This window comes from Apis cerana, unplaced genomic scaffold (genome assembly GCF_029169275.1).
Source record: "Apis cerana isolate GH-2021 unplaced genomic scaffold, AcerK_1.0 Chr0_AcerK, whole genome shotgun sequence".
In the NCBI taxonomy this organism is placed as follows: Eukaryota; Metazoa; Arthropoda; class Insecta; order Hymenoptera; family Apidae; genus Apis; species Apis cerana.
Genome location: NW_026893558.1, coordinates 1654353 through 1681605, shown reverse-complemented (window position 1 = coordinate 1681605; position 27253 = coordinate 1654353).

Below are 27253 nucleotides of genomic sequence, written 5' to 3'. Positions count from 1 at the left end.
TTTATAATTATATTGTTATATTTTTTATATATAATTATATATAATATTTTTATAAATTTTTATAATTATCTAATTACATTCGCGCTCGCAATAATATTTAATGATATAATAATATTTAATTTTTTTATATTTTATTATATATATACTTATTTTATATATATATATTATATTTTATGTATATACATATTTTTTTAGTATATTAAATAATATGTAATGTAGTTGTAATGATTTTAATGGATATAAGATAATAGTTGGATATTTGTATAATAAATAATACCCTTCGAAAAATTCGTAATAAATGATATACGTTCTTAAAATTAAATGGATTCTATAAGTAATTGTTCGTGCAGAGCGCGAGAGCAGGTCTGTTAAAAGTCTGTCTATTAGAGGACAGTCTTTCAGAATGTTGCAGCAACATAAATGTGCGTGTTCGACAATGAGAACATGATGTATTCACAAACTACCTAACTGTCTGTCAATGTACGATTTGATCACAATAAAACTTTCTTTACAAATGAAGTTCATACCCTCAGAAAATTCCTTCAATCTAGTTCAATCTCAGTTTTCCAATGAGGTACGATAATAATATCGTGATTAGTGTCTGATTCGCCAGAATTCCAAGTTAGAGAAAAATTCCTCGAATTTGGTTGGTGATCAATATAGGAAGATATCAAGATATTGATAATCAATAATTAATTTTTTTTATAGATTTTCTCGAACTAGAATAATATTAATTGCCGTTAAGTTAACCGTATCTGGAATATATCACCATTAGGATCGATTCAATTGATTTAACATACGTCAGAAATATATAATTATAAATGTCGATTAAATTCACAAAGACAGTGTTCTCAAATAACATCGTCCTTGAATTAGGCTTAATAATGACCCGCGTGCGATAAGAACAAAAAGAGTTTTTATGTGAAAAATTTCTCCGAATAAATTGTTTATAAATTACGCGATTAATAAATGTTGCAAACATTTATAATTATATATTATATATATATATATATATATATTATATAATGTATCTAAATGTCTTCTTTCAAGTTAAAATATTCGCATAATTTTATTTCTATAAATATTTTATATTCAAGAATTGAAGAATGTCGCTTTTTAAAAAAGATATATATATATATGTAGAACTTATATATAAAACAATATAAAGAATATTGCAAAATAAAAAAATTATTTTAATAATTGATCTTTAAACATAAGTAATAAAGTATAATATAATTGAAAATATTTCGACTCACTTCCAATACGAAAATAATAATAATTTTTTATTAATATAAGTTTTAATTTTAAAAATATTAATTAATTAAAAATTAAAAATAGACTTCAAGTATAAGAACTATATTAAAAAATAATAATAAATCATCATAAAAAATGAAAAAAATATATCTTTTGCTTTTAACAAAAAATAGTTAGAAATAGATAATATTTATGTGTCAATAAATTTTTCATAGCGAATGTACACACATGTATCAAACAAATTTTTAACATTAAACACATCATTATTATATTTTATATTTCTTTTATATATTTTTCGCTACTTTTAATATATATTTTATAATCTTCATACTTAAAAAATTATTCATAATTGTATTTTTAAAAAAAAATATCTTACTTCCTAAAAAAAGTCCGAAGAAAAATAGAACTTGAGGTTTAAGTCAAGAAGATTATAATTAAATTACCAGATGTGCATACCAAAATCGTTATCATTATAACTTCGGTGATTTTAATTTTCATCATTTAAAAATTCTTTATTTTATTTTTATATTTTTTTTAAAAGATCCATAGAATGAGCTTCTAATTCTTTCAAAGATCTTTCAAATTTATAATAAAATAAATATAGTATAATATTGTTTTATAAATTAATTGTAAATTGTAAACTATCGTAATAAAATAAGTAAGTCATATAATAATTTTAATCTTAATAACAGCAAGGAAAAATAGTCAGATTTATTTCTCGCATCAAAAATTTTATCCGTTCTTTTTCAATTTCGAATACAATTTTTCGTTATATAAAAATACATAGATTTTCGCGACTAACAACCTAATGTTTCCATTAAATGATTGCGATCACTTTTAAATATTGGTTGCTATTATTTTGTATGATGATTGAGAATCACAATAAATAAGGTTAAGTTAGGACATAAAATGTAAAAAATAAAAATTGTATATACATTTAATACAAGTCTCAATTACAACATCAAAAAATTATTTCTAAACTCCAAAATCTTCCAAAATTTCCAAATTTAAAAATTTATAATCGCATGTCAAATATTTTTTCGTAATTGAACGTGAACTTTATTTACGATATTTTGAATTCTTTCCTTTTCAAATTTTTAGAATTGCAACAAAAATAAAATGTTTTTTATATCTTGCTACTATTTTTTCTTCTATTTTATTTCTGATTTTTCTCAATTGTAAACATTTTATTAAATAAGAAGAATCATCGATCTCAAAATTATTATTGTTTCGAATTTACTAAAGTACTAAAGAAAAATTATTATATCGAAATAGATAGAAAGATAAAGATAGTAAATCTAATAAAATGAAAAAAAGTATACTTATATTAAATATTGAAATAATAATTTTAAACTTAAAATATTATATAAATAGATAAGAATTAATATTAAATTTTTTTTCCAACAATTTCTTTATTGGAATTATTATTTCTTTATTATATGTACTTTGTTATTTATAAATTACAATTGATGTGTTATGAAATACAATAAGTAAATTATGATTTTAGCAATAATAAATCATAAAAGTAATCTTACAGGCTTTTGCTTAAAGGTTTCATTAAACTTGGCGACGAACTTATTTGTATTAATACAATCAAGTAAGAGATTATAGTACTAAAAAACTGAAAGAAAAATTTTTAAATTTTTAAATAATGAAATTATTAACATGACACTTGATTCACCATTATTGATAATCTATTGTTAAGAATATAACTATCAGCAGTAAATTTTAAGGGATGAAGAAAAAGTTGTAGTAAAAATTGTTATACCTGAAATTATTGTTGTTATTAATTTTTATTCTGTAAACGTTTTTATAGTAACAAATTATAAATGGGGATTCAATGTTTTATATAAATATAAAATATTTTATATAGTACATAAGAAAGAAAAAGTTTAAAAAATATTCATATATCATATTCATATATTCACATTTCATAATATGTTTTAACATTTTAAAAAAGAAAAATGTTTAAATAAAATTAAAAAGATAAAAAAAAGAAAAATAAATAAAAAATTAAATTAGAAAAAAGAATTTGCTTGAAATAATTATTATTATATTAATAATTAATAAATAATAAATATTATTATATAATAATTATTATTATATTATTACAGTACGGAAATATGTAAAGTGTAAAATCTGATATTTTCAATAATATTTGAATATGAATAATAGATTATTAGTAGAGAATAGTGGTGAAAAATGAAGGGAAATCTATATATACATATATATATATATATATATATATAGAATGTTTATAAAAATATGAAACATCTTTAGACGATTCTACATATCAAAATAACAAAATAAATTTTATACATATGTTCTATAATAGTTTAAGTAATTAATTTTGCGTTAGATTGAATGAAATGATAATAGAATTAAAAGCGCTTAAGTTGGTGACCTATATTTATCGTATCACAATATCGCTTTTATATTAACGAAATAATAATCTTATATTATTTTTTTAGATTATTTTTAATAAAATTTTAGTAATATAATATATATAATGTATGATAGATAATTTATTATTTTTTTTATTTATTATTTATTTATATAATTTATATAAGAAATATTTAATGCAAATAATTTATCGCAAATTGTATAATATTCAGTACAACATTGTACGTTATTTAAATTTATAAATTATGTACTATTTTATTTAAATCCATACATAATACTCAATCTATCTATTTGAAATTTATGGGAACAATTCATATAATTCTATTATATATTTCAAATTAAAAAAATTGAATATATTTTTTTACAATTATTTCCTTCCTTTAATTACTTTCTAAAATTTTGCTCTAATACAAATTTGCTTGATTTATATAATAAAAAATCAATTGTACTTAAATCAGTTTCATAGATCATTAAATGTATCAGTGAATTAATTGAAGAGTAAAAAATAAAATATAATGAAACAATTATAAATATATTAGTTTAATTTTATTTCATTAATAAAAAATTTTAGATATAAGATAGAGATAAGTTTACATTATTTTCATGATATGATATGATATGATTTTTATGAAAGAAATAATAATCTGCATTTTTCTATTTCAGAATGATACAATTGAATATTCGAAAATTCAATTTTTTTATAATATATTTTTATAATATCGACGGAATATCATTCATTGAATTTCTTTAAAAGATTTTAAATATAGGAATTAAAATTAAATTTCGAATGAATTATTATTATTCGATAAGCTATAAAAAATTTTTAAGTTATAAATTATAAAAATATAAAATAGTCTTTAAGAGAAATATTTTTGAATTAAGCAAATCAAAATTCTTTTATAAAAATAGATTTTGTTATTGTATTACTATATTTTTAGACTATTATTATACTTTTACGAGAAAAATTTGATTGTGATTTTTAAAATTTCATTGAAAATGATATATTGCAAGATACCATATATATAATATATTTTAAATATATAATCATATCTTGATATGAATCGTTTAAATTGCAAAAATAAAAAACTGTATAAACAACGATGTTATTCGGTGTTATCGGAAAGAATAAATGCAATAGTCATTTTTGTTATTCTGTTGTTTTTAATAAAAATCGATTTAGACGTATATACGCACTTACATACAAAAATATAGCGATTCATTTATTTTTCATTTTTCAAGCTTATGAATTAAGTAATCTATAAAATTTAATTAAGTTTCAGTTTCTTATATATTATAAAAATATAGTTCAGAAAGAATGTACGTATATAAAAAATTGAACGTTATTTTCTAATGTTCTTATAGAACAAAGAGAAGAAAGAAATTTGCAAAAAGTTAATATTATTGGAAATATAGTAACTATATAAAGTAGCGGATACAGATAGTGTTATTGTATAACATTTTTTATCTCTTTGATTATGATTATATATAGTACATAAAGAAAAACAAAGTTATTTTTAATAACTAATATATTAAAAATAAAAAGATCTTATAAAATATATATGTATAAATTTCTTTTTTCTCTCTCTCTCTCTATTCTCATCTAATATATCAATCCAATATTTAATAAAAGATAAAAATGTATAATATAAATTTCTCTATTTTTAAAAATTCAACAGAAATCAGCATCATAAAAAAGTTTTATTCATTATTAAAAACGAACAATATTTATTTTGTTTTTTTATATGATGGCATAATTATTTGATTAAAATTTTAGTTAAAAAACAAATTTAAAAAAATTATTAATTTTTTATTTATAACTATTTTAAATACATAAATAATTAATAAATGTTTTGCTAGACAATAATTCTTTTAAAATGAAATATTTGTTTGAATAATTTTTTCTATTTTTTATAATTTATAAGAAATAGTTATAACATAAAGTCGAATTTAATAAAGATTTATTAATCATCTTTAAATGATTTTGGACAGCAAAATAAAAATTGCATAATACATACTTACATAAATATTACATATCTTTACAGTTTCATAGCTTTTTGAATTTCCGAGTTGAAGAACTTTTTTATAAATAATAAAAAATAAATTTCAAATAGGAAAATAAGTAAACAATTAATATATGATATAAAATAAATAAATATTTACCAGATATATTTATTTATTGTAATGTACAATATTATATATGTACTGTAAATATAAAAAACTAGAAAAACTATTATTAAGTGCTTAATATATTCATTTCATTCATTTATAGGTTTATAAGATATAAAAAAAATTAGCAAATATATTTTAGTGTTACTGTATATTTTCTTTGTTATTAATATAATATTGGAACAATGAATATTTATGATAGTTTTATTGAAATATATCTCGAAGAATATTATGTTTATTATGGTCTAAATTGTTGTTAATTGTTGTAAAGTATAACAAATTGTTGTATTTACAAAAAATTGTTACTATTACTAAGTTGAATTTTGATCATCCGTCTATAATTAAAATAATATTACAATATATGCATATATATGCATAAATATATAATTGCTATCTATTTCTCTTATAAACATATAATCTACAATATTATCGTATCATCAAATATATAAATTGATAAATATATTGCAATAAACATTATGACTATATTAACAAATATATAAATATAAAATGTAAGATTATATTTTTTAATAAATATAAAACATTTTTAATAAATATAAAATAATATTTTTAATAAAAATAAAATAAAAATAAATATATAATTTTAATAATTATTCGTTAATTTCTTAGATAATACACTGTACTAATATATATATCACAACTAAAATATAATATTTCGAATTCTGTCTTTTATTCCATTCACTTTAAAATTTCAATTCGATATACATATATATATAATGATTAAGTTATATCATCACAACTAAACTTGGGAGAGGGAAATTAGAGGAGTTGAATGATATCGTAATATCATTATAAGTTAATATCTATATTTGTAACATTATTTATTGCAATTTCAATTTTTAAAAAATTGTTTTTATTTATTTTTGCATCCGAAGAATTCACGAAATAAAATCTCTATGAACAAATACTAAGAATAATGATACATTTATTTATACATTTGCGTTTATATAAACAATTGAAATAGTGACAGAAATATTTTATTACATATATTCATAATCTATATTAAATTCTATAATCTTTACAATTTCATTTCGTAAAAAAAGTTATTTTATAAAAAATGTATATTCTGTAAATAAAATAAATTTAAATAAATATTTTTTTATAAAAGAACAATACATTTGAAACTCATGATTTCTTTGAGACTGTTATTTTTCATGATGAATTTTACGACACAATTGTAAAATCGATTTTACAATCACTTTTTAAACAGATTTTTACCGATTCAAAGGTAAATATCTTCAAATCTTCTTTCAAAATCAATATTTATAATCAAAGTTAATGACAAATAATTTTTCATATCCTGTATAAGTATAATTCAATAACACAATATATAATATTTTTATCAAAATAATTCAAAATTTTATTATTATAAATTTATTATTATGGATTAAAACTGACTACATATGAAAAAAATATTTAAAATGATGATTTTTTAAATATGTTTTAAAATCATGAAAATCAAAAAGAGACTACATATATAGATATAATCTTTGGCAAAAATAAATCAAGGTAAATTTTAATTCAATTTATTATATTATATTAATGTGGATCTTACTTTCTCTCTAATAAAGTTATCTAAGTAGTAAATACCTAGTTTTTGAAACAAATATGCTGTTACATCTATCTATAAAATTTTAGCATCTGAATATTAATTCTTACATATTATATATATATTAATTCTATTATATAATTCTTCATTATAATGTACAAAAATATAATCTTACTTCGCTACAGAATTTAATACATTGATTATTTATATAAATAACTTTTGTAGAATATAAGTAAATCCATATTAAAAATTTTATATTTTATTTATCTGATAACCCTTCTGAGAATATATATTTATTATAAAATTTATTACAATAATAATGAAAATTTTATTATTAACTCAAATAGAATTTGATAAGTATATGCTTGATTAAGTTCAAGCGAAAGTTTTAAAATCTCAAAATAAACATATCTTTAATAGATAAAAAAATAAGTTAATAGAAAATAATATAATATTAATATTAATATAAATATAAAATAATATTAATATTATTTTATTTTCGTTATATTATCATATTTATTAATATAATCGTCATCAATAAGAGAAAGGAAATAATCAGATACTTAAAATACGCAAAAAAAAAAAAAAGAAAAAAAAATTATACTTGTTAGACAATTCTAGATATAATTTTCAATTATCTTTTATGTATTCCTACATACATCAAATCATCACGATAATAATATAAATATGATACATAATATATAATACATAAATATGATATTTGCTTATCATTCATACGTCTAATCTTTTTATTTATTTTATAATATTTTTATAACATTTCTTCACAAAAAAAGGCATTGTATCTCATACTAAAAAAATTTTTAGTTTAAATTTTTATTTTATCATGACACTTTTTACATAAAATGGCAATTTCTTTTATAATAAGTTCATCCTTAACTGAAAAAGATTAAAATTTCATTTTTTTGTAAATAAAATACAAAATTTTATTTTTAAAAATAATAGGTAAAAACAATATTTTAATTATTTCGATATTTTTATATCGCATGTTATATTGCTCGTTGACGCTATTGGATGTTTAAATAGAAATTCTATGGAATTATTGTAGAAAACTGTTCAGAAGAGAATTTATAGAAAACTAATCAATAAATTTTGATCTTGAATTATCACATGAAAAGAAAAAAATTTATGAAAAGAACTATGATATCGTTTAATATATTACGATTTAAAAACAAATTCATTTTGTGCTATTTCAAGTCTAATAAATTTAATAAATCTTTGAAAATATTTGATTTTGTCTTATAACATGATATAGATTCTTAAAAATTCTGATTAATTAAATCTCACCCAATATCTTTGCTATTAATTTGTATAATATGAAAGAATATTAGCTTTATATTAAAAAATTATAAAATATATGAATATATGAATTAAAATCATTAAAATATATAATAAATATAAAATCAATAATATATATGATAAATATATTTAATAAACATTGATAAAAATTGATATCGGTAATATCAATTTCAATAAGAAAATAAATTAGTTTGATTAGTTTGATATGCATGTTACAATTATTTTGAAGAAATTAAAAATATCTAGATCCACTCTGAAGTTTCTTAATTCAATAATATTATAAAATTCCATACATTGTTGTGATCTCATTTTGTAACTTGAAGGAAATGTTGAACAAAATATTGTAATAATAATTATATAAATTTATGCAATGTAATTGTGCAATATGTAATTGTATCTCATATCTTATATCAATATTTGTCATATTTCATAGCTCATATATTTCTTTTATAACCTTGTTCATCTTATACAATTTGTCCTGTAAAATACTTAAAAAAAATTCAAATAATATAATTTTGAAAATAATAATAATTGAATCATAATCTTAAAAATGATTAGTATTATAAAAAAATATAACTAATTTAAATTAATTCATATTTTTATAATTTTCAAGAATGAAACAAAAATTCTTATTTATTTCTAGAATATGATACAAAAGAAAATTAGGAAATAAAACGGAGGAACAAATTTTTTTTCATGTAAATTTAAAAACAAAATTTTTTTAATTATATTTTAGTGTATATGAAAATATAACTTAAAAATATAATTTTAATATTTTTAGGTTTAGTATTTTTATATTTAATATTTATTATTAAATATAATTTTATTTTTATATATTGAATTTATATTGAAGAATAGAAATATCTATAATTAAATAATTTGAATTCAATTATTGATACATATTGATCCATTTTGATTATTACTTTTTTTTTTTTTACGATTTTTTACATTAGCAACATGATAAAAGATAATACAGTAAAATTTTACTATAGTTACGATCTTGGTAGATTTTTTTATCTCTTTTATCATGCAAAAATTTTTTTATATTTGTATTTTTTATATAATTATTGCTATTGTATAATATAGTCTATAAATTATACAAAACCAGTGTTATTTTCATTAATTCGAAGAATATTTTATTCAATAATAAAAATATTCATCATAAAAAAATATTTGTATTAAAATTTTATGTTATATATGTATTTATATATGATATTGAATGGAGATGATAGAAAAAATTTAAATAATTTAATTATTAATATTTGTGATTATTTGATCATAAATTATGAAAAATAAAATAAAAAATTTAATGAATATTAAATGTAAAGATTAAAATTACATATATAAAATACATATTACATATTGATTTTATCACAATCTAAAATACAACAAAAAATATTTCTTTTTCATTTAAAAATATGACAATTAATAATTTTTTCCATATTTCTGAAATTTCCCCATTTACATACATTTGAAAAAAACATATCGAAATACAGAAACATATAAATAAGTTTTCTTATTATTTTTATATATAATTTACCTTATAATAATATAAATAATTTTATAATTACTTATAGTACATTATGGAATATATATATATATATATATATAAATACATTATAGCATTATTTTATATCTTTCGTAAAGATCTATAAACAGTACGTGAAAATGACATATTTATCATTAATGTATTAGATATAATTAATATTTGTATTATTTGGAAGAAATTCTTATTGATCCAATTATGAATGATTATAAAGTATTATCTATTTGTTCACATTTTGTACATAATTTTCTTGAATACTACAATGAAAAGAGAAGGACGAAGAAATATAAAATTTAAGAAAAGTTTAGAAAATACAAATAAACTTATATAATATTAGATGTTAATGTATTTGTATGTCACTTTTCGATGGAAAATCAAAACAAACACGGAAATTGATATTGAAAAATTGATTGAATCTTATTCTTTAATAAGTCATGTACAATTTTTAGTTTAAGCAATTTAGTTTAAGCAATTTAGTTACATTAAATGAAATCAAACGGAGTAAGCTGGATTAATTATAATTTTTTATTCATTTATTTTATTAGTACTTTCTTCTTTATTATATTTATATATATATATATATATATATAAATATATATATATATATTATTTTATATATATATATATGAGATACTTAAAATAAATTTTTTTTTCTTCTTTTGAAATAATAAAAAAAATTTATTAAAAAATTTATTATCATTATTGTGTTAGATATAAATAATATAATTATTATTTGGAAAATAAAAAAATTTTTTTTTCTTTCTTTCAATTATGAATGATTTTAAATTATATCTATTTGTTGTTTATTAATAATAATTTTCTTGAACGAAAACAAAAAAAAGAAAAAAAAATAATAAATAAAAAAAAAAAAGAAAGTTTAAAAAATCAAAAAATATAATATATATGTTTATGTATTTTAATGTCACTTTTGATTCTCTGAAAATCAAAAAAAACACACGGAAATTGATAAAAAAAATTGATTGAATCTTATTCTTTAAAGTCATGTACACAATTTTAGTAGTTTAATTTAGTTTAAGCAATTTAGTTTATTTACATTAAATAAAATAAAAAAATGGAGTAAGCTGGATTATGGCAGAGACAAATTGGTTTTATTTCACTTGCTTTATTTATTACTAATTTAAATTGTCAAAATTTAAAAAAAAAATTTCTAATATTTTCGTGTATATATCAATTGTTTTATTTGTTTTAGAGGTAATATGAAAAGAAGAGAATAAGATTAAAAAATTATGACTAAGCAGCAGTTATATGCATAGAAAAGAATTGCTTACAATATTGATTTTTATAACATATCGTAAAAGTGAGGAAACCTGTTTTCTAGATAATTCTAATTAATAACATTTTACCAGAATATAATAATATCAACATCGTTCTATGTTCCAATATATTTAATATAATTTAATATATTTTTATATGAAAGTAAATATGTACATTATTTACAATATTTACATTATTTTATTTGGAAATATGGTTATATAAAATTTTCTCAATTTCTATCAAATTATAAAATATTGATATACTCGTAGAAAATATTGAAATATATAATATTAAAATTTTAAGAATAAAAGAATATTGTAACCTACTACATCTTATACCTATAGAAGATATACTTAATATAGTCTAGTTAATACAGTTGCTTATATTCCATGACAATAAAGGAAGATTTTTCATGCAAAGAAACTTTCCTTGAATCATATCATAAATTATAAGACAAATAATAAATTTTATGACTATTTATTAGTTGCGAAAAAATTTTTTCCTATCATTCATAATAATTTTTTAACTAATTTTGATTACTATTATCAAATAATAATACAATAAAGTGATATTTTTTTATATTGTATATAATAATATTATGATAAACAGTTATAAAATTCATGAATTTGAATGTTTATCATGAACATAATTTATGTAATTTAGAATTTTTTCTTCTAAAAATTGATTTTTAATATTTTTTAGTGATCTTTTGCTTTTGAAAATTAAGATATTATTGTAATTTGATCATTGTAATTTCGAACATCGAAGGATTGTTTTATATTTTATAATTTTTGGATTTAAGATATTTAAAGCCTATTATAAATCAGAAAGTAAATTTTTAATCATTATTATATCCTGTTAATCCATATTGCTGCTGTATATATTCATATTAACAAGAAGATAAATATGAGCCGCATACTATACTAATATTCACGTACAAGTAACGTGAATATTAATGTATAAAAAATAATATATAAAAAAATTTTATGCATAATAATAATAATTTTTGTTTTGGAAATATTTCGAAAAATAAGACTGAATGACAGAGAAAAAAAAAGTTATTTAAAATGTTGATTTTTAAATGATTTCGAAATATCCAAAAATCAACAAAATCGATAAGAAAACTTTTTTTAAGTTATATAAAATAAAGATTTTATATTAACAAAAGTATTTTATATTAACAAAAGACGGCACGTTATTTATAATTTTATTTATTTATTTTTTATGAAGTATAGCATATTCGATAATATTATATTTTAATAATGGTAAATACTAATTATCAAATATAATATATTTTAAAAATTTCTTGTTCATAATATTATGTATTATATCAATAAAATTAATCCATATTGTATTAATATGTTTTATATACCATTAATTAAAATAGTACTAACTTTAACATTTGAAGTTCAAATCGAATATCTGACAAATACAATTTTAACATATAATCGAAAAAGAGGAAATGTATACGAATGAAATAAAGAATCAATTAAAGAATCAAATTTAGTTCAATACTTTCGATATACTTACTTGGAAATAAATAAATGCATTTCCCCTGAAATTTTATTTCTAGAATTAACGGAAATAACAATGAACATTAAAATTGATAAAAAACGGAATGTTAAAACGAACATTACTATATATACCAATTAAACAAGCTTTTTTAGTTTAGTTTATTTAATTATTTATATATATTGTTATATATTATTGTTATTTTAGAAATACTTATTTCTATATTCAGCATTCCAAGAATTATAAAAATTATGAGTTTTTATTGCCTATATTATTAATATTAATATTAATTGTCAGTTTATAACTAATCTCTTGATTTAAACCAATTTTTATAACTTATGTTTATTATTTCATTCATATATGTAGCATATAAAATGATACATATGCTAGAGTATATTATACATCAGTCATATCGTAATTGTCTGTTAGATTCAAATACACGTAAGCCAAATATTTCATTAATAATAATAATACATATTAGTGAAGCATAAGTTTCTGGTCCATCCTAAGATTTTTGTTTTAAATGCATCAATTATTTCTAGAAGTGCATATTAAAATTCTAATAAACAAATCTATCATAAATATGAATTGCCACAGATTTTTATAAAATTATATAATTATATTATATAAATTACAATTTTATAAAAATAATTATATAAATTTAATATTATAGTTTAATAAAATTATTATGAACTTTTACATCGAATGCGGTCTTTTGTAAATCGATCTCGGTAGTTCTAAGATGATTTCCAGTTCCTTTCTGCGTGTCGTTAGGATGAGATCTTAATAATCTGGCTTCCATGGCCCTGGAACAACTTCTAACTCCTTCCTATAATTGTCAACATCGTGTATAAGACTATATATATCTGTGCATAAGACTATATCGTAATCCTTTGCTTGTCAATGAGAATATCATCTGTTTGATGAGTTAAATAAGTCGATGTAATAGTGATGAAGATTATTCGAATTTTTTTTTTCTTTCTCTCCTCATATTATTCCTTAATATTTAAGTATAATTTTAATTTTATTTAATTTTTTTCGTGCGAAATAAAATGTTAGTGTAATGCGAATTTTAACGCGAATACTTGAATCGTAGATTTAAGATTCGTAAAATTTTTTGAGATCTGGATTAAACTACATTTAAATTTCACACGATAAATATAAAAGATTTTTGTAAGGATCATTATAATAATAATTGTTACATTATAAAAAAAATAATAATAACTATTATAAAAACAATTGTGTTACTTTTAATATAAATAATCATTTCATGTTATAATAATTCAAATAAAAAATAAATTAAACTATAAGATAAATATATAGATTAATGCGAACAAAAATATATCATTTAACTTATTTAACTTTATTACTTAACGTAAAATAAAAATCTCATTTTTTTTACTTTAAAATAGATCTCGAGTATCTAGAGTTTTATTATAGTTTTCGTTTTCCACTTTTATCTCTAATTTCCATTTCTGTAGTTATTCGAAACGTTTATTTCTTATTTTTTCTTGTATTTATTTCTATAATTATTCTTATAATGATTACTAAGTTTTTTCTAGCTTTTCTTAATTCACTGTCAATCATTCACTGTCACGCAACGATGACAAGAATCGTTGGATGGATGCTCTATTTCTGGTGGTCAGTCAAGAGTCCGTGTTTAGGTCCGTGATTAGTATTTTCGAATACTCAATCAAAGGTCTTGCTTAAGGTCGAACTTATCTTTATAATCCGGCTCTAGTGGACTAGAATCTACAACTCTGTACTTTTTCCTGTGTCGTTGGAATAAATAGTTCTTCTATTAAGCTATTGACGTAACTCTCGATTAATCACGACTGGTAATAATTATTTGTCTACTAATTCTTATAAGTCCAACGATTAATTCGTGATATGAGAATGGCAATGATTCATAGAAAGTTGGATTTTTTTTAATTTCTTCTTCATTTTTATTGATCATGTGTTGAGCTCTTTTTTACTAAACACTGCAATTCTTCTTATAAATTAATTATTATTATTATTTTCTCACTTTAAATTAAACGAAAATATTTTTGTTATGCGTTATAGATTTAAAGTTTACTATAAGTGTATATCAAGTATATATATCAACTATATATCAAGATATGTATTAAATAATATTAAAATATGAATTAAACTAGACTTAAGTTTCATTGTTGGATTTGGATAACATGGGATTAATTGCGAACGATTAATTATTGTAAAAGATCATTGTAAAAACAATTATACACTAATTTAAATAATTATTTCATTTTATTTATTTAATTTCTATTTCTTTTTTTGTTTTTTCATAATTTATTTAACATTAATTATAATTTATCTCAATAATCAATTATTTATATTTCATATTTTTCTAATTCATCTATATTAAGCGTTAATTTTAATGTTTCGTACTTCATTTATATGTTCTTAGTTTGTTAATTTATTTTCTTAATTTTTAGCTATAGATGAGTCTCGATAGTAGCGCGTAGTCACCTTCTCGTGATGAGATCTGATAATTGGCATCATTTTCCAAAATTTTTCTTTTCAGAATTCTCTTAAAAAGAATATGTGAAAAATATTTTATTAAAAAGAGATTCAATAATTTTCATTTCATTCATTCATTAATTTTTTTGTTCCTTGGAAAAGATAAGAACTATGAATGAAGCTAAGCTACTATGCTTTAATTTTTCTAAGTTCTAGTTCTAGTTTTTCCTAATTTAATGAGCTTTTGTATTTCTTTTCTTTTTATATTATACTTTTTACATATTTATTTAGTTTCTTAAATATTATTATTTCATTGCGTTTTTAATTCTGTCTAATTTGATTAATTTTTATTGGTAATTAATTTTTATTTTTATTTCTTATTATATTTTTTCATTAACGGACATTCATAAGATCTCAATGTACAGAAAACTAAAATTAATATTAACTTATTTAATGTTTCAAGTTTCGCGCAGTTAAGAAAATTAAATTTGCATCGTTTCAGCCAATCAGAAAGTCCTAAGTAATGAAACCTATATAGCGTATAATGTGATTCTTTTTTTGTAGAAAATCATCGTGACAAGATATATTACCGGTGCAAATGATATCTCAATTACGTGGTAAATACTTCATTCCATTTATTCTTACATTATCGTGGAATTTATTAGTAGAACCTATTAAATATTGTGACAACAAAATTAATTAATATTTTGATTTTTTTATGTTTTTTCCTTCGATCGATAGTTTTATCGTTTGAGGTTATTGGTATTATTCGTATTGCACATATTAGTTCTACAGTTAAGATTTCAATCAATATTTTTTATTTTTATTTTTTATTTTAATATAATTTATTTAATATAATATTAATTTATTTTAATATAATATTTATTTTTATTTTAATATAATTTTAATTTATATAACAGTTATAAAACAATCTATTGCATATGAATAATCTATAATTGTTTTCCACGTAAAATGATATTTAAAATATCTTAATACAATTATAGTTGAATAAATCGAAAACTAATATCATAGAAATTAATTAGTAAATTTAGTTTTATTTTATAAAAATATATCGATTATTACGTTTACTATCTTAAGAAATTGTTAAAGATATAATAAAACAATAAAAATAATAAAAATATGTCAATTTTCTATCGTAATAAATTATTATGAATTTAATATTGATCAATAATTTATATAATTAATAATAAAAGTTAAAAAATAGCTGGATTATTCGTCGATATTTTACTCGAAAAATCAGATTTGATGCAACCGATAGAAAACATACAATTTTCGCCGAACTTCGTAATAGTGGCAGCGGTCTTCTATACATGCGATGCGATGCGATAGAGCGGTCTTAACGAATTTACGTATCAAGAAGATCGATGATATTTTAAATTTTTATAATATTGGGAATATTTTTTAATCATTTATTGTTATAAAATTTATTTAAATCTTATATAAAATTTATATAAGATTATATATTTATATATGATCTTAAAATTTATTCTATTTTGCGGTTAGTAACTGAATAAATTCTATGATTTCTCACATTCTAATATTTTCTGATTTATTTTTGATTAAATGCGATTTTTGTAACATTTAACTGCGATCTGATCTAAACTCTATCTCAATTTTAATTTCAATCTGAGTTTTATTTCAGTTCTACCTAACAATCTGATCTGAAATTTATTTTAAGATTACGATTTTGGAAAACTGTCGGAAGTTTTGATTCTTCCTCCAATAGATATCTTCGGCAAAAATGCAAATTAAAACTAATGACAGTATCGGTTTCCAAAAATGGACACTTGCGAGGTTTCATTATAACGCATAAGTATCAGAATTCTTGCGACTGCTTTTATTGCAAAATATTTGGCATGCAAGTGTGACTTGTGAACTAGCAATTGTTATATCTTAGTTTCGAGTGTTATTAAGAGTTTGGAAAATATGAAGGAATTGTATTCGTTCGTAAATTATTAAACTATTAAAAATACTGAAGCTATTGAAAACGAAATTCAAACTATATTGACTGCTTCATAATTAATCCTGGTTTTTGTCCTTAACGATAAAAAAGATTCAAAATTTAATTTGAATGAATGTTATGATGAAAATGCCAGATTATATTATATGTATTTAATTTAATGACAAAAAAGAATTAGACGTAATTTTTTATTTATAAGATCTCATCAAAAATGCAATAACGCACTATAAAATATATGAATAATTGTAAACCTATGATTCTTAAATAAATTGTATATTAATTGTTTAAAGTATGGATCCGAAACTATCTTAAGTATTGAATTTAATTAATTTTAATATAGTCTAAAAATAATATAGTCTAATAATAAATTATTATAATATTAAAAATAAAGATTATATAGTATTATGAAATAAAGATTAAATTTTTAAATTAGTGAATGTTGTACTCATTTAATTTATTAATATTTATAATCTGTTATATAACTAATAATAATATACTAAAGAAGAATAAAATTATAATAAAAATTGTTACATCTGAAATTTTTCTTATAATATAATCGTAACTTACTTCGTAAATCACATTATCTCATACATTTTTTCGATAAATTCAAATTTTTATGATAAATTCAAATTGCAAATGAACATTTTTTATATATTATTTTTATATTATTTTATATGACATATTCTTCAGTAAATAAAAATCATGTATTATCTTTAAACATTCGAATAAGATTAAAATATTAAATACATGTATTTAAGAAATAATTCAAAATTACACAAAACACGAAAATCCCGAGTTTTTTCAGAAATGAATTAAGGATTAAAAATCAAGTGAAAAGATATACGAACAGATATAAATCCAGATTATCGATTTATATTATTTCGTAACGTATTGATAAAACAAATAATAAACGAAATATTCAAAATAAATATTCAAAAGTATAATATAAATTTATAATTGAAAATATTATTTAATAATATAATTGAAGATTTAAATTACGTAATATTTTAAATAAATGAATATTTGTAATCAATAAATTGTAAAATTGAAAAATATTTAGATACACATAAATACATCAGAAACATTTAAATGCATTTCTACTTAACGATTGTATTATATATTATTATTATATTATTGTTATTATATTGTATATCAGCACTATATTTATATATATTTACGCTTATTATATTCCTAATTATTATATTCTCCATTAATATATTTGACAAAAAACATTATTTACACAATAGATTTATTACACTATAGATAATAATGCATGAAAGATATGAAAAAACTTTATAAAAAATTATGTAAATATTTATGAAAAGTATATTTAATTTACGTTATATTATATTTCTATAAAAATAATAAAATATATTATATTTCTATAAAAAGTATCAGAAATAATAAAAATTTCAGATATAAGTTGTATGATATTAATAGGAATATATTGTAATGGTATTAAGTTAAGTATTAATTATAGAATAACTTTGAATTATTCTATAAAACGGAAATTCTTTTTCACATTTTTTTTTAAATTTTTAAATTTTTAAATGAAATTTTATATTTTTTATTATATATCTTGATATTGATTTATTATATTGAAATATGTTACATGTTCAAAATGTTACTCATATTTTTTTTATGGATTTATTAAATTTCAAAATTTATATGTATGTTATATTTATATTTTACCGTTATAAATTCTGTTGAATTGAAAATAATCTAGTATGGCCAGTGATTTCTCCAGATTTTTGATCATACAATTTTTTTAAGATAAGATTACGTGCAATATAAATAGCTTTCAATATAAATACTTTAGAAATACAATGAGATTAGAAAAATTAAAGAATAATTAATACATATGAAGAAATAATATTTAAAATGTTAAAAAAAGTGAAAAGCAAATTACAAAGATATATTTTCAATAATGAAAGACATGTTGAAAAATAGTCTCTTTTGTTTCTCGTCCCTTGATATTTTCGTTTCTCATTTTTTTTTACGTAAAATAGTAACGTATATAGTGATTTTTATGAAATATTATTAATTTTATATGAAAATACAATATTATATGCCAACTTTATCAGTTTATTAGTTTCAGTAAAATTAAATATTGTTATAATTATTGTTTTAAAGTTCTATATTTAGAGAGGTAAGAGACATACAGTCAAGAAAAATTTGATATATATATTAAACTTTTCTGAAATAATTTAATTTTACATAATCTATAATAAATATTCTTATATAAAGGAATTATGATAGAAATTTATATATTTTAATAAATGTTGTTTAAATAGAAATTTAAAAGTTGTCGAATAAATTCACTTAATCATACATTAAAAATGCTATATCGAAAATTATTAATGAAAATAAATTAATAAGAACAAACAGCTAATATAATTAAATATGAAAATAACAGATTTTTATTCAAATTTTATAACATCTACAAATTGAAGAAGAAAAATTATTAATGAAATATTTATTAACTTCAACAAATCTTAATTATGATATTTGTTATATTGTATGTTTCTGTTAATATAAATGAAAATAATATAAGTATTGAGAGTAGAAAATATAGAAAATAAAAATCTTGCTTTAAAATTTTATATTCGAAACTAAATGAGCATTGGATTTAATATCAAATATATTTCAAATAATGGCTCATACAATGTGCTAATATAAGCATTCGAACAAACATGTTTTATTATGAAATTTTTAGAAAATAAACTATTTTGTTTTTCATGCTTTCCACAAATTTATCGATCTTCTGATAAGTGAAAACTTGAGACATTTTACACTATTTATGAAAAAATCTTTTTTAAACACATTTTTGGTTAAATTTAAAAATTTATATTTGTTTTTAAAGAATAGAATATTAAATATAAATATGTAAAAAAATCAAAAAATTTAATTTAATTTTTTATGCAATTTTTTTCAGAAATATTAATTCTTACCAATTTCTTTTATATATATATATATATATATATATATATATATATATATATATATATATATATATTCTTATTTATAGCATTTTCTTCAATATTTTATAAAAATGAAAAAAAAATTTAAATGAAATCAAAATATAAAACAAACAATCCAAATAAAATCAAAATAGAAAAAATAATTTATTTGAATATATAATTATTATAATGTACAAAATATCTGAGTTAAGTGAAAAAAATCTAAATATATACATATACATATATACAATGTTTGTAAAAATATTCTTGGATGATAAATTCCAAATATCAAAATAATGAAAAATTCCTATATGTTCCACAATGACTATATTTACCATAATGACTGAGTTATAACCATTTCAGGTAGAACAAAATGACAGTAAAGCGTTCTAGTGTGCTACATTTACATTATAATATTGCAATGTATCAATGAAATAATAATCTTGTATTTTTTATTTATACATTATACATTATTTATATATAATTTTTGTAAACTATTATAAAAAATTTATTATTTAACAATTTATTGCGAAAAAATTATAAGAAATTTTATTATATAATACGTTTTTTTCTTTAATAGACAAATTAAAAAAATTAAATTAATAAATAAATCTTTTATATCATTTTATTCAAATCCACAAATAAATCGTTGAATGACATTCAATCTGACTATATGAATTTATAAAATTCTATATTTCAAATTAAAAAGTTAAATATATTTTTTTTACAATTACTTCCTTTGTTGATTAAACGGTGAAACAAATAAATAAAAATGTTTAGTATGAGCTAAATGAATATATTTAATTATAATAATTGCATAATATCTGCTTACAAAACATTTGAAGTAAGTGTATTGAAGAAAAATAAATAAGTACCAATTATGAAATAATAGTGTTGCTGGCAAATTGTTGCATTTATTAACAATGTAACAAATCCATGCGATATTACCTTGGACCTTTATCTCGACTTTATCTTCTACAGGAAAGAATTGAGCAATTGTATCCGTAATAAGTTTACATGTGCTTCGGTTGATGAACTTTTTTTTCACCAGATTCTTTAAATACTTCACTGTATTTGTTTTTGTGACACAAATCACGAGATTATAAATTCCACATTGTCGAACATTTACACACTTTCGATTTCCACGTAATATAGTTAAATAATATTATTCTTAATTACTAATATAGACAATTAAATCTTGCTATGGAACAAAATATATTTAAAATGGATTATTATTATTACGAATGTTTATCAATATATTTAAACATCAAAATTATTATGAATTTAAATATTTATGCATTATTATAATTCTTCTAATTATATCGTATAATTTTAAAAAGTATAATCTTCAAAATAACGAAACTATGAAAATTAATATGGAGAAAAATTATATGTGAGATTTATATTTATGTATCTTCTAAAATTCTATTATATAAGTATTATATATATGTATATATATATACATTTACAATATATGAATCACATTGTTATAAATTAATAATGTATCATATCTGTTCACAATATTATTTTAATTATTTTAATTATCATAATTTTAATATATATAAATATATATTTAGTTCTAAAAAATTAATTAACAAATATATGGTATCATCATCGAATTTATTTATCGAAAAAATAACACTAATATTATCAGACCAGTTTTTCATGAATTTATATTATTATTTATATTATTAAAAAATCTTTATCACTCTTTAATTTTCATTTATCTAAAAGGATACAATATATGCACATGTATTATTAATATTGTATTCTTTCATATATACATACATATACATCTATATATATATATATATATATATAAACACATAAAATAAGATCAATCTTTAATTTTTTTGAAATTAATTTAGTTAATATATCCAAACGAAGTACTTCTTTTAATGTAAATATAATCCACTTTGTAAAATTTGTTTATTTTTTCATTATGAATTTGTTAATAAGAACTTTATATGTACAGTTAATCGCAGAAGTTTTCATTCACTTTACACACATTGACTTGAATTTGTGTTATCGAAATCAACAATAATTTCGTTTTGAAATATTGCAAGTATAATATTGCAATGTTTCAAGTATAATGAAATATTGCAAATAATATATATATATATATATATATATATATATATATATATATATATAAAATTATATAATTATATTTAAATAAATATATTTATTAACACACACACACATACATATATAAAAAAAAAAAGAATTAAGAATTTATACGAATATATATTATAAAGTATTAAAAAATATGAATAATATGTTTATTTGTTTGTAAAAAATTGAAAATTAAATTTGAAATAATTAATTTTTACTTTATTTATGTATATATAAATATATATGAATTTATAAAGTTTAAAAGAATAATATTAAAAATAAATATTATAATTCTTAAATTTATTAATTATATTAATAAATTATAAAATTTATTAATATAATAATATAAAATTATTAAAAGTATAAATTAATATTAATAGATAATTCTGAAATAATAAATGAAAGTTCAATTCGGAAATTAATTTTAATAAAGATAAATATTAGTGCCAGCAATAGCTAAATAGCGGTTAAACTTGATTTATAATTTAATTTATTCTAGTAAAATTTATATATAAAAATTTAAATTATAATTAAGATTAATTAAAATTTTAAAGTTAAATAAAAAACTAGATACTCTATTATAGAAAAATAAATTAAATATTATATAATTAAATGTTATCATTATGAATCATTAAAATTAAATAATATGACGACTTTTTATATTTAAATTAGAGATACTTGTTTATTAATTCGATAATCCACGATAAGAAACTTGAAACTAATATTTAAATTTATTAAATATTATATTTATGTATTATTCTTTTAATTAATTTGAATAAGTTTGAGTTAGAAATATTTTAGATAATAACAATTCAAATCAAAATGTAATATATTCAAGATAATAAATGAGTTTCAATAAATTTAATTTTTGGATTACTTATTTTAATATAAAAATAAAAGAGGATTTAAAAGTAAATTAAGTTAATTACTTTAATTAAAGATAGTTTTAAAAAGTTTACAAATCGCCTGTTTATTTCATTAAAGTTAAAATAAGTCGTAACGTAGTAAAAGTACTAGAAAGTGTTTTTAGATTTGAAATTTTAGTTTAAAAAAAATATTTCTTTTACATTAAAAAAATTAAAAAAAATTTTAAATTTTATAAATTAATTTATTAAAGTTTCTTTTGAAGTTTAAAATTATAATTTTTAAAAGTTTAAAAATTAAAGTTAAAAAAAATTAAATTAAAGTTAAATTAATTAAAGTTAATTAATTTTGAATTCATTTTTATTTTTATAATTAAAGTGTAAATGAAAATTATTAAATATAAGAATAAATTTTGTACCTTGAGTATCAGAATTGATTAAAATTTATTTAAGAATTTGAAATATCTCAAAAATAAGAGAGCTAAATTTATAAAATTTTTTTTGTAATATTAAAATTATAAATATAAATTTAGAAATTAAATGTCATTCAAACTTATTAATATCTAGTTTTTTTAGAAATAAATAATTTAATTTAGATATAAAAATTTTAATAAATTAAATTTTAATTTATGGAAATAATATATTTTTTTAATTTAAAAAATTTAAAAATTTAATTTGTTTTAATAAAGATTTAAATTAAAAATTTTATTTATTATACAAAACTATATATTAAAATTATAAAAATACAGAAATAATGATTAAATTAATAATAAAAGTAAATTTTAAATTGAAATTATTTAAATTATACAATTTAAAGGAATTCGGTAAATATATTATTCATCTGTTTATCAAAAAAAACATGTCCTATTGAATTTAATTTTAGGTCGATCTGTTTCATGAAGTAAAATTTAAATAGCTGCAGTATATTAACTGTACAAAGATAACATAATAAATTGTCTTAATTGAAGAATTGAAGAATGAACGAATTAATGAAATAATAACTCTAATTTATAAAATAAATTTAAATTTTTAGTAAAATTCCAATCAATTATATCATAAGATCCTATAGATTAGATTATTTATTTAAATTATTTTTAAATAAATAATTAATTAAATTTGATTGGAAGGATTTATAAATTCAATAAATTTTATTTAAAAATTAAATTTGATTAAAAGATATTTTTGATTTATATTTTATAATTCAAAATGAATTACCTTAGAGATAACAGCATAATATCTTTTGATAGATCATATTGATAAAGATAATTGCGATCTCGATTTTGAATTAAGATAAAAGTTAAACATAGGAATTTAAGTTTTAGTAGTTTTAAGTGTCCGATTTTTAAAATTTTACATGATTTGAGTTCAAATCGACGTAGATCAAATTGGTTTCTATCTATATTATATTCTATTTATTTATATATTCTATCTACAATAAAAATAAATTAATTGTACGAAAGAACTTTAATTTGTAAATTATTTATAAATAAATAATTAATAAATTTATTATTTTAGCATATAAAGTGCATTAAATTTAAAATTTAATTATATTAATTTATTTAAATTAATAAATAATAATTTGAATTTTAAATTTTAATTAATTTATTAATTTTAATAGTTATAATAATATTTTAATTAGTGTAACATTTTTAACTCTGTTAGAACGAAAAATTTTAGAACATATTCAAGATCTAAAAGGACCTAATAAAGTTTTTTTATTTGGTTTATTTCAGCCTTTTAGAGATTGCATTAAAATTACTATCAAAAGAATGATTTTTTTTAATTATTCTAATTTATATATTTATAGACCAATAATAATATTCTTTTTATCATTAGTTATATGAATTTTATATTCTTGGCTTAATATTATTTATATAATGGAATTTATTTATTTCATTTATATTATTAATTTTAGGATTAAATGTGTATCCAGTACTATTTGTTGGATGAATTTCAAATTGTAATTGTGCTATTTTAGGTTTAATACGTTTAGTTTCAACAATAATTTCTTTTGAAATTAATTTATTTTTTTTTAGATTAGTTTTTAGATTAATAATATTAATTGAATGATTTTTTTTAGTGAATTTATTAATTATCAAAATAAAATTAAATTTGCAATTTTATTATATCCATTTATTTAATAATATTTATTAGAATATTAATTGAATTAAATCTTTTGATTTGATTAAAGGTGAGTCTGAATTAGTTTCTAGTTTTAATATTGAATATCACAGAAGAATATTTTTATTAATTTTTTTTTATCTGAATATATAAATATTATATTTTATATTATATTTTTATATTATAAGAGTAATTTTAAGATTAACATTTTATGGATTTAATTATTGATCAATTAAATTTGTTATTATTTATTTATTTCATATTTGTTTAATTATTTGAATTCGTGGAATTTTACTAAATTTATTATTATTTATTTATTTCATATTTGTTTAATTATTTGAGTTCGTCGAATTCGTTATGATAAGTTAATATATATGTGTTGGACTGATATATTAATATTAGTAATAATTTATTTATTATATTTATATTATATAAAAGAAATTATTCAATAATAAATATAAATATATAATTTTGAAAATAAAATAAGTATTAAAAGTTAATAGAAAATTTTATTTCTATATTATATTTTCAAAATATATACTTATTCAAGTTCATTAACTTATTTTTATAAATTAATTAAATTTAGATAATTTTATTTGAAGATTTTCAAATTAAATTTTTCATAATTTTCTTAAATAAAATGATATAAAAAAATATAAAAAGTATGTGATAGTAAATAATATATTAATATTTGTAAAAGGATATTCAATTAATTGTTTATCTAATCATGAAAAATAAAATTATTAATAAATATTTAATAATAAATTTTATTAAATAGATTTAATTTATTATTTATTAAATTGTTATTATATAAAATAGTGATATATAAAATTTAATTTGGGAAAGTAAACTTGTAATAACTAGTAATTTGTAATAAATAGTAGTTCCTCAATATGATATTTGTCCACAAAGTAAAACATAACTTATAAATGCTGGTGCTATTGATATTAAAAGAATTAAAATTTCAATTCCTCATATTTTAGGTAATTTATATGAATAATAAATTATATTACGATTAATATGAATGTATATAACTATAAAATAAAACTATAAAATAAAAAAATAAAAATATAACTATAGAATAAAATGAAGAACTATTTATATGAAATAATCAAAATAATCAACCTGAATTTATATTTTTTATAATATTTGTAATTGATCAAAATGCAATATCAGTATTAAGACAATAATATATTGATAATATAAATCTAGAAATAATTTTAATTATTAAAAAAATTTCTAAAATTGATTCAAAATTATTATATATAATTAATATTTATTGGTGTTGGTAAATAGATTGTTGATATAATTATTTTTAAAAATTTATTAGAATTAAATAAATTTAAAAAAATTTTTATTTTGGATTTAATTTAAATATTGAATTATTTTTTCTTTCGAAGAGTTTTTTTCCAATATATGTAATTTTTGTTATTAATAATAAGGCGAAAATTAAAATAAAAATTATAATAATAAATAATGTAATGTTTATTTCTGTATATAAATAAGTTAAATCAATATTTTTAATTAGATTAAAATATATTTCATTATTTATTATTACTTTTTTTATATAATTTAAACGATAATATTATTAAAAATAAAATTTCTAAAATTAATTTAATTTTAAATTTTAAAAGTTCATTTATTAAAGAAATAAAATATGAAAATATTACTAATATTCCTCTTAAAAAAACA